Source organism: Nothobranchius furzeri, chromosome 13, assembly GCF_043380555.1.
Source record: "Nothobranchius furzeri strain GRZ-AD chromosome 13, NfurGRZ-RIMD1, whole genome shotgun sequence".
NCBI lineage: Eukaryota > Metazoa > Chordata > Actinopteri > Cyprinodontiformes > Nothobranchiidae > Nothobranchius > Nothobranchius furzeri.
The window spans coordinates 66,343,265-66,352,555 of NC_091753.1; positions in this window are offsets into that span (position 1 = coordinate 66,343,265).

Here is a 9,291-nt window from a genome sequence, read left to right on the forward strand (position 1 = left end):
TCATACAAAAGCCAGCTTGAACAAGTGAGTCTTCAGCTGCTTTTTGAAGGAGACCACTGAGTCCACTGATCTCAGGCTCAGGGGGAGAGAGTTCCAGAGTCTGGGGGCCACAGCAGCAAATGATCTGTCACCTTTGGTCTTTAGCCTGGTGCTGCACAACCAGTCGGCTTTGATCACTGGACCTCAGGGACCTGCTGGGGGTGTAGGGACTAAGAAGATCACCAATGTAAGATGGTGCTTGTCCATGTAAGGCCCTATTGACCAGAACCAGGATCTTGAAATGAACCCTGAAGTTGACTGGCAGCCAGTGAAGCTGGAGGAGAAGCGGGGTGATGTGGGTGTATTTGGAGGACTTGGTCAGAAGCCGAGCACAGGCATTTTGAACCACCTGTAGACGGTTCAGGGAGGTTCTGCTCAGACACGTGAAAAGAGAGTTACAGTAGTCTAAGCGTGAGGAGATGAAGGTGTGGATAACTGTCTCAAGTTCAGAGCGGGACAGAATGGGACTCAGCTTAGCAATGTTCCTGAGATGGAAGAAGGAAGAGCGAACAAGAGAACTGACATGAGAATCCAGGGTGAGAGCTGGGTCAAAGGTCACGCCAAGATTCCTGACGGAAGGTTTGGTGTGGGAAGCAAGCTGACCAAGAGAGTCTCTGACTTTGGGAACCAGCTTGTCTGGGGCACAGATGAGGATCTCAGTCTTATCTTCATTCAGCTGTAGAAAGCTCCCAGCCATCCAGGCTTTGATAGAGTCTAAGCAGGTGTGTAACAGCTGCAGCTTAGACATCTCATGGGGCTTAAAGGAGATGTACAGTTGGATGTCATCTGCATAAAGATGGTAGGAGATTCCTTTGAAGGAGCTCAGGATGTGCTGAAGAGGAAGCAGATAGAGGAGGAAGAGCAGAGGCCCCAGCACAGAACCTTGTGGGACACCATGGGTAAGAGAGGTGGTGGAGGACCTAAACTTGGAGACGGCCACAGAAAAGAAGCGCTCAGAGAGATAAGAGGAGAACCACTCCAGAGCAGATCCTGATAGGCCTACCCAGTCTCTCAGCCTCTCCGGTAGCAGGTGATGGTCAACAGTGTCAAAGGCTGCAGTCAGGTCCAGCAGGACCAGAACAGAACAGTCCCCTGCATCACTGTGAGTCAGAAGGTCATTAGAGACCCTAAGAAGAGCTGTTTCAGTAGAATGAGCTCTACGAAAACCTGACTGGAAGCTATCACAGATGTTATGTTCATCAAGAGCAGCTGTGAGTTGTTTAGCCACAACCTTTTCCAAGATCTTGGAGATGAACGGAAGTTTAGAGGGTCTGAAGCTGCTATGGAGAGAGGGGTCGAGACTCGTTTTTTTAAGAAGCGGCTGGATTACAGCATTCTTAAAGTAAGCAGGGACCTGACCAGAAACCAGAGAAGCATTAATTACAGAGAGCACGCTGGAGCTCTATACCCTTGCAAGGGTGATGGAGGGGGCATGGGAGTTTGCCCAACCAATCCACATGTGCTTTGTGGATTTGGAGAAGGCTTATGACCGTGTCCCCAGGGGCACCCTGTGGGGGACGCTCCAGGAGTATGGGGTGCGTGGCTTTCTGTTAAGGGCCATTCAGTCCCTTTACCAGAGGAGCGTGAGTTTGGTCCGCATAGCCGGTAGTAAGTCGGACCTGTTCCCAGTGAGGGTTGGACTCCGCCAGGGCTGCCCTTTGTCACCGGTTCTGTTCATCACTTTTATGGACAGAATTTCTAGACGCAGCCGTGGTGTGGAGTGTGTCGAGTTTGGTGGCAGGAGAATCTCGTCTCTGCTTTTTGCAGATGATGTGGTCCTCCTAGCTTCATCCAGCTCTGACCTTCAGCTCTTGCTGGGTAGGTTCGCGGCCGAATGTGAAGCGGCTGGGATGAGGATCAGCACCTCCAAATCTGAGACCATGGTTCTCGACCGGAAAAGGGTGGCTTGCCACCTCCGGGTCGGGGGAGAGGTCCTACCTCAAGTGGAGGAATTTAAGTATCTCGGGGTCTTGTTCACGAGTGAGGGTAGGAGGGATCGGGAGATCGACAGGCGGATTGGTTCGGCGTCTGCAGTGATGCGGACGCTGAGCCGATCTGTCGTGGGGAAGAGGGAGCTGAGCCAGAAAGCCAGGCTCTCGATTTACCAGTCGATCTACGTCCCAATCCTCACCTATGGTCATGAGCTTTGGGTAATGACCGAAAGAACGAGATTGCGGATACAAGCGGCCGAAATGAGTTTCCTCCGTAGGGTGGCCGGGCTCAGCCTTAGAGATAGGGTGAGGAGCTCAGACATTCGGGAGGGACTCGGAGTAGAACCGCTGCTCCTCCGGATCGAAAGGAGCCAGTTGAGGTGGTTTGGGCATCTGGTCAGGATGCCTCCTGGACGCCTCCCCGGGGAGGTGTTTCGGGCATGTCCTGCCGGCAGAAGGCCCCCGGGTCGACCCAGGACACGTTGGAGAGGTTACATCTCCAATCTGGTCCGGGAACGCCTTGGGGTCCTGCCGGAGGAGCTGGTGGACAAGGCCGGGGAGAGGACGGCCTGGAGCTCCCTAGTTGGGATGCTGCCCCCGCGACCCGGACCCGGATAAGCGGAGGAAGACGACGACGACGACGACGCTGGGGCCGATGGACTGAAAAGCACTTTTAAACAAAGATGAGGGTATGTCGAGGGGGCATGCAGAGGTCTTCATAGAGTTAACTAGTTTGGTTAACTCAGGCAAAGAAACAGGAGCAAAGCTATCTAGGATGATGGGCCTGGTTGGAGTCGGGAGAGGCAGCGATAAGGCTGAAGGAGAGATGCTAGATCTAACCTTATTGACTTTGTCCACAAAGAAAGACAGAAAGTTCTCACAGTCTGCAACAGAGTGGATGGAGGCTGTAGGAGAGGCAGGAGAGACGATGCTGCTGATGGTGTTAAACAGCACCTTGGGGTTCCCTTTGCTCTGGGACACCAGGTTGGAGAAATAGGAAACCCTCGCGTCTCTGACTGCAGAGTTAAAGGATGTCAGAAGATCCTTTAGGTGCAGCAGATGGACGTGGAGATGAGACACGAGAAGTACCAATAAACTAGAGATCCAAAAACGAGAAGACTAACAGAATACCACAATGGACCCATACAACATTGCATAAAGGACAGGGTTTTAGAATACAATAGAATAGAATGCCTTTATTGTCACTATACAGGTGTAAAGTGAGATACAGAGCATCTCCTACTCAGTGTAAAACAAACATACTTTTGGGGGGGGGGGGGGGGGTACAGTTCTGCAGTGCTATGTTCATATGGATAGTAGTGTTATGTGTATACACTTTATTGCACATGGAATTTGGTATCTATAGATAGTGGTGGTCAATGGAGGAAGTGGGAAGTGGGGGGCTGTGTTATCAGTGCATGTGTGAGTTCAGTGTGGTTATTGCTTTGGGGAAGAAACTGTTTTTGAGTCTGTGGGTTTTTGTATTAATGCACCTGTAGCGCTTCCCTGAGGGAAGCAGTCTGAACATGTTGAAGCCAGGGTGGGAGCTGTCCTTGACGATGTTTGCTGCCCTTCTGAGGCAGCGGGAGGAATAAATGTCCATCATGGAGGGGAGAGGACAGCCGATGATCTTCTGTGCTGTCTTTACCACACTCTGAAGCCTCACACTATCCGCCTTGGTGCAGCTGCCGTACCATACCGTGATGCAGTAGGTTAGCAGGCTCTCAATGGACGAGCAGTAGAAGGTCAGCAGCAGGTCAGAGTTCAGTTTGTACTTCCTGAGGACTCTCAGGAAGTGCAGCCGCTGTTGGGCCTTCTTGATGACCGCTGAGATGTTTTCCGCCCAGGAGATGTCATCAGAAATGAGGACACCAAGGAACCGGAAGGTGTGGACCCTCTCCACACACTCTCCATTGATGTAGAGGGGGGGCCAACTCGGTGCTGTGTCTCCTGAAGTCGACAATGAGCTCTTTGGTTTTCTTGGTGTTCAGGGACAGGTTGTTTTCTGAACACCATGCTGCCAACTTCAGGACTTCCTCTCTGTACTCTGCCTCGTCTCCCTTCGAAATGAGTCCGACTACCGTGGTGTCATCAGCAAACTTGATGATAAGAGTGTTATTGTGGGTCGGACTGCAGTCGTGGGTGTACAGAGAATACAGGAGGGGGCTCAGCACACAGCCCTGTGGGGAGCCGGTGCTCAGTGTGCAAGTGGAAAAAATACACTGGGGCTGGAATGATAGGAGACGAGGAGCAGGTGTGTGGAGAACTGGCACAGGTGAAAACAATAACTGAGAGGAGGAGCAGATAGGAGCAGGGGAGGACACCAGACCTGACTGGGGAAGGACGGACACACACACACACACACACACACACACACACACGCACACACACAACTGAAATAAAACACCTATAGAAACTAAGGTGGGGAGACTTGAGCCCTTTTCAGACAGACATTCTGGAACATTTGCGGACAATTCAATCCGGTTTTTAACCGGAACTGTGTTTTCAGACACACCACTTTTGTACCGGAACTTGTCCTTTCGGCTGCGTTCATACAGCAGAGAAAAGTTCCAGATGTCTGACGGCGGCGGGGGTGGGGTGGGGGTGGGGGGATCGGACTTATGTTAAGAAGAAGAAGAAAATATCATTTCTATAGCGCCTCTCAAGATAAAAATCACGAGGCACTTAAGCATAATTCTGCGCACACGAAGACGCATAAGAGACCTGGATGATGAAGCTCAATGATTAAAGGAATCACTGAAGCGGTGTGAAGCGCTCCGTCGCACGTCTAGACGGTACTGTAGGAGGCGAGCTGCCGTGGTTCGCCGCATGCTACAGCAGCGGGCTATATAGGTGCGCACAGAGTCCCCTGGTCCCCTCCTCCTCCCCCTCCCTCTTGTCCGGAACTTTACCTCACTAGTCTGAAGCAGCCACCCTGTCCGTAACAAGTCCGGACCTGTTACTAGGGGCTTCGTCCGGATAAATTCCGGAACACGTTATCCGGATGTTTGTATTCAGACACAAAGGTCTTATGGACAGATTCCGGAACATTTCTGTTTTTCATGGCCTGTCTGAAGGGGGCTCTAGAGACATGAAGAAAACCAGGGGGGAGCTGGGGACAAAAAGGGCTGGAGCTACAAGGACACAGAACGTGAAGGCACAACTGGAGGGGCTGGGGATGACTGAAAGAACACAGGACCTGGGAGGAATGATCTGGAGGGCTGCAAACAGGAGACACATGAAGAACACAAAGAGACACATAAATGAGATGCAGACAAAGGACACATGAGGGCGCTAGGAGAAACACAAAAGGAGAACCTAGAGAGGGATGGAGAACACAAGGAGACACATGAGGGAAGATGCAGACGGAGACCATGACATAGAGAAATCTAAAGTTCCCTGTTATTGTAATTAATTGTGTGTAACCTGTAAAAGCTGTGGTGTGTATTTGTTTTTTTTTTCATACTCTTAATGATGCCTCAAAATGCTAATTAGCTAACCCACTATCAAAATAAAAGCAGCATTGCCTTAAATAGCTGTTCTATTTCGTCTAGTCTTAGCCCTTAAGCGAGCTGCTATTGGAAGGATGATGTCCGCATCAGCCATTCATGAAGAGCTTAAATGTACGCCAACTAATAGTGGGCCCCCTTGTGGGTATATAAGTGGAGCAACTCCACTGTTCGCCTCCTTTTTCTCTTCATGCCAAGCTTGAGAGCTTCCTTAAAGAGCAAATTATCGCAAGAAGATTACAACTCACCAGCTATGTCCAGCGATGCCAGAACCTGCCCGGCCTGCCAGACGGGCTCTATTTCCAGCGGCGACCTGCACACCAAATGTGAGGTCTGTCTTGGGGCTCATCACACTGGCCTGGCCTTGACCCCCAGCTCTCGTGCCCGTTTTGTGCCGCTCTGCCTGTGGCTGAGAAGATCCGCCGGGTCGAGTGCTTCACTCCCACCGCCGCCGAGGAATTCCCGGTGGCTGAGACGTATTCGCTGGACAAGGCTTTGGGCTTCTTCAACGCCAGTCAGGAGCCGGCTGGCTTCAACCGGCTGGATGACGTCACCGACAGCGAGGACTACGACGAGGCTAGCCTTCTTAGCCATTCCTCCCTCCTAGACAACACGGAGGTTGACGAGCCTGGCTCAGCGGGTCTTCCTGCCCCAGCGGCTTCTCGCTCCTCCCTACCAGCAGTAAGAGCATTGCTCCAGGAGCTGCCCGCCATCATCTCCATGGCTGCGGTCCGCAAGGGGCTAGCCGTTCCAGAACCGCCCCCGCCCGAAGCGGATGACTTGGCGGGAATTTTCGGGACAACTCAGACGCGCTGTCCAGACCCTATCTGGCCGCGCTTCCCCGCTGCTATGGGCTGCTGGTCCGCCGCCTTCTCCGAGCCTGCCAAGCTCAAGGCGCCAGTTTCCACCTACGCGCCCATCACCAAGGTCGAGGGCTTCTCCGACCAGGGCTGGCCGTCCGTTCCTCCACTCGAGTCGGACTTGGCCTCGCTGTTTGGCGCCAAGAGCCACCTCACTGGCCTGCGAGCAGTTCCCGCTTCAAAACATGACCAGCTGCTGACACGGCTCACCGACCGCGCACACCAGTGTGCCTTTCAGACCGGCGCTGCAGGGAATAACATCGCCCTTCTCGCCTTCGGCGTTTCGAAGACGATGGAGGAGCTGGACGCTCCCGACGAGTCGAAGACCACCATTATTAAAACTACTGATGCTATCCTCAATCTATGCGCTTCTGTGCTCACCGGTTCTGCTCGCATTGCTGCCTGGCAGACCCTCATCCATCAGGCCCTGTGGCTCAAGGCACTGCCCTCCATTCCTGATCACCTGCACAGGGAGATGCTGGAAGGCCCCATCACCTCTGACGTTTTGTTCGGTCACCATCTAAGGGGCGTCATCGAGAGGGCTCAGAAGACAGCTGAACTATCAGCTACGGTGCGAGACCTGGTCCACCCTCGGTCAGCCTCGCACTCCGGCTGTTCCGCCAGAGGATGGGACGAACGGCGTGGGAACTTCAGGCGCCCGCTCCACGGAGCCGGCCCCCCGCTTCGGCTCCACCTCAGCGAGACCAGCGAGTTGGCGGCCATCGGGTTCGACGGAGCCAGCAGACGCCGCCGTGGCAGTCGCAGGAGCCTCGCCGGAAGCAGCCACGAAAATGACTCTTTGGGGGGAATGTGTGTGTACATGAGTGTAATGCTGCTGATGCTGCTGTTAATGTTGGTTTTGAAATAAAACCCAAAAAACTTCACTTAAAGAGCTCAATCCTACAGTCCTCTGCAGATTCCTCCGCGGACTCTTCACACGCGTTCCCCACATCAAGCACTGCGGCACATATACATATTCCCGCAGTCAGCCATGTCTCACGGCCAGCTGTAAAGGTGCGCTCCATTCGCGCACCGGCCCCAGCCTCCGGCCAGGCCCAACCTGTACCGTTTTCCCCACAACTCTGGGTGGGACGGGACGTCATGGCGCGGTCGCGGTCACGCGCGGCGGCTCCGTTCGTGGGCACTTTGCCGTCCCCGTGTATGGGCCCGGCTCCCACTCGCCCTGCTCCTTTGGTCTCCACGCCCCGCGGTGCGGATCAGCCTCTTCCAGCTGGTTCACACTCGCCCTTTCGAGCACAACTTCTGTCCAAGGACGCTATTTCCCGAGTCCCTCGCGGACAAGAGCTCTCGGGTTTCTACTCCCGCTACTTCGTAGTACCGAAGAAGTTGGGAGGAATGAGACAGATTCTCGACCTTTTCCTGTTCAACTGCTCCATAGCAGTGATGCATTTCCGCATGTTGACAATGAGGCAAGTCCTGGAATACGTGCGTTCTGGAGACTGGTTCACGTCAATAGACCTGAAAGACACATACTTCCACATCCCGGTAATTCCCAGGCACCAGAAGTTCCTGCGCTTCTCATTCAAGGGAGTTCAATACCAGTTCAATCGCCTCCCTTTCGGCTACTCGCTAGCCCCGCACACTTTCTCCAAATGTCTGGAGACCGCGCTGCAGCCGCTGCGCACAGCGGGAATGAGAGTTTTATTTTACCTGGACGACCTGCTCCTGTGCGCTCGGTCCGAGGACGAGGCGTCGGAACAGACCAGGAAGTTAACAGAGCATCTGTCAACCCTGGGGTTTTCTATAAACTGGGAGAAGAGCTCCATCCTTCCGTCCCAGTCAATTGTGTTTCTCGGGGTGGAGCTGAAAGCCTCCCTGATGAGAGCACGTTTGTCGCCGGTGAGAGCGGCAGATCTCATCGTGGTGATCTCCCGTGTGCAACCCCGCAGGATCGTGAGAGCCCTGTTAATCATGAAACTTCTGGGCATTGATGGCTGCAGCCCACGCTGTGGTGCCGCTAGGGTTGCTGCACACGAGGTGCCTGCAACGTTGGTTCATCCGCCTCCGGGTGCACCCAATACGTCAGAAGAAACGTATGTTGAGGGTTCCCCCCTCAGTGGGCGGGGACCTCACTCACTGGGGGAACCCCTGCACCCTCTCACACGGAGTTCCCATCGGACGTCCTGCGTCACACGTGTCTGTGTTTACGGATGCGTCACTTTTGGGGTGGGGGGGCATGTGCTTGTCCCATACGGTGGCAGATCGCTGGCCCTCCCACACGCACGAGCACATAAATGTGTTGGAGCTGATGACAGTGAGGAATGTGATCAGACACTTCGCTGCCCTTCTCGAGGGCCGTCATGTCGAAGTTCACACGGACAACCGGGTGGCGGCAGCCTACATAAATCGCCAAGGGGGAGTTCGGTCTCTCCCTCTGTTGCATGTAGCCACAGATTTACTGTGTTGGGCACATGGCCACCTGCTGTCCATCAAGGCCACCTACATCCCGGGGGTCCTGAATGTAGCATCAGACATCCTGTCGAGAGGGGGACCCCGCGACTCCGACTGGCGTCTACATCCTGTGCTGGTATCGCAGATCTGGATCAGGTTCGGGGTACCTTCTGTGGATCTGTTCGCGGCTCGCGAAAACGCTCAGTGTCGCCTGTGGTTTTCCCTGAGTCCCCGGGACCGATCCCCACTCGGGGCGGACGCCTTCTCACACCAGCCCTGGCCTCGAACGCTCCTCTATGCGTTTCCACCAGTCCCTCTGATTCCCCGGCTCCTGGACCGAGTTCGGTCAGAACAGCTTTTGGTGATTCTGGTGGCTCCCAGACGCTTGTCCGCGTCATGATTTACGGACCTGCAAGCGCTAGTGTCCGGCTCCCTGTGGAGGCTGCCGTGGAGGGAGGATGCCCCTCTCCAGGCGGATGGAATATTCAGACATCCTCCCGAAATAGGCCAGCGTCTTTGGGTCTGGCTGCTGAGCGGTCA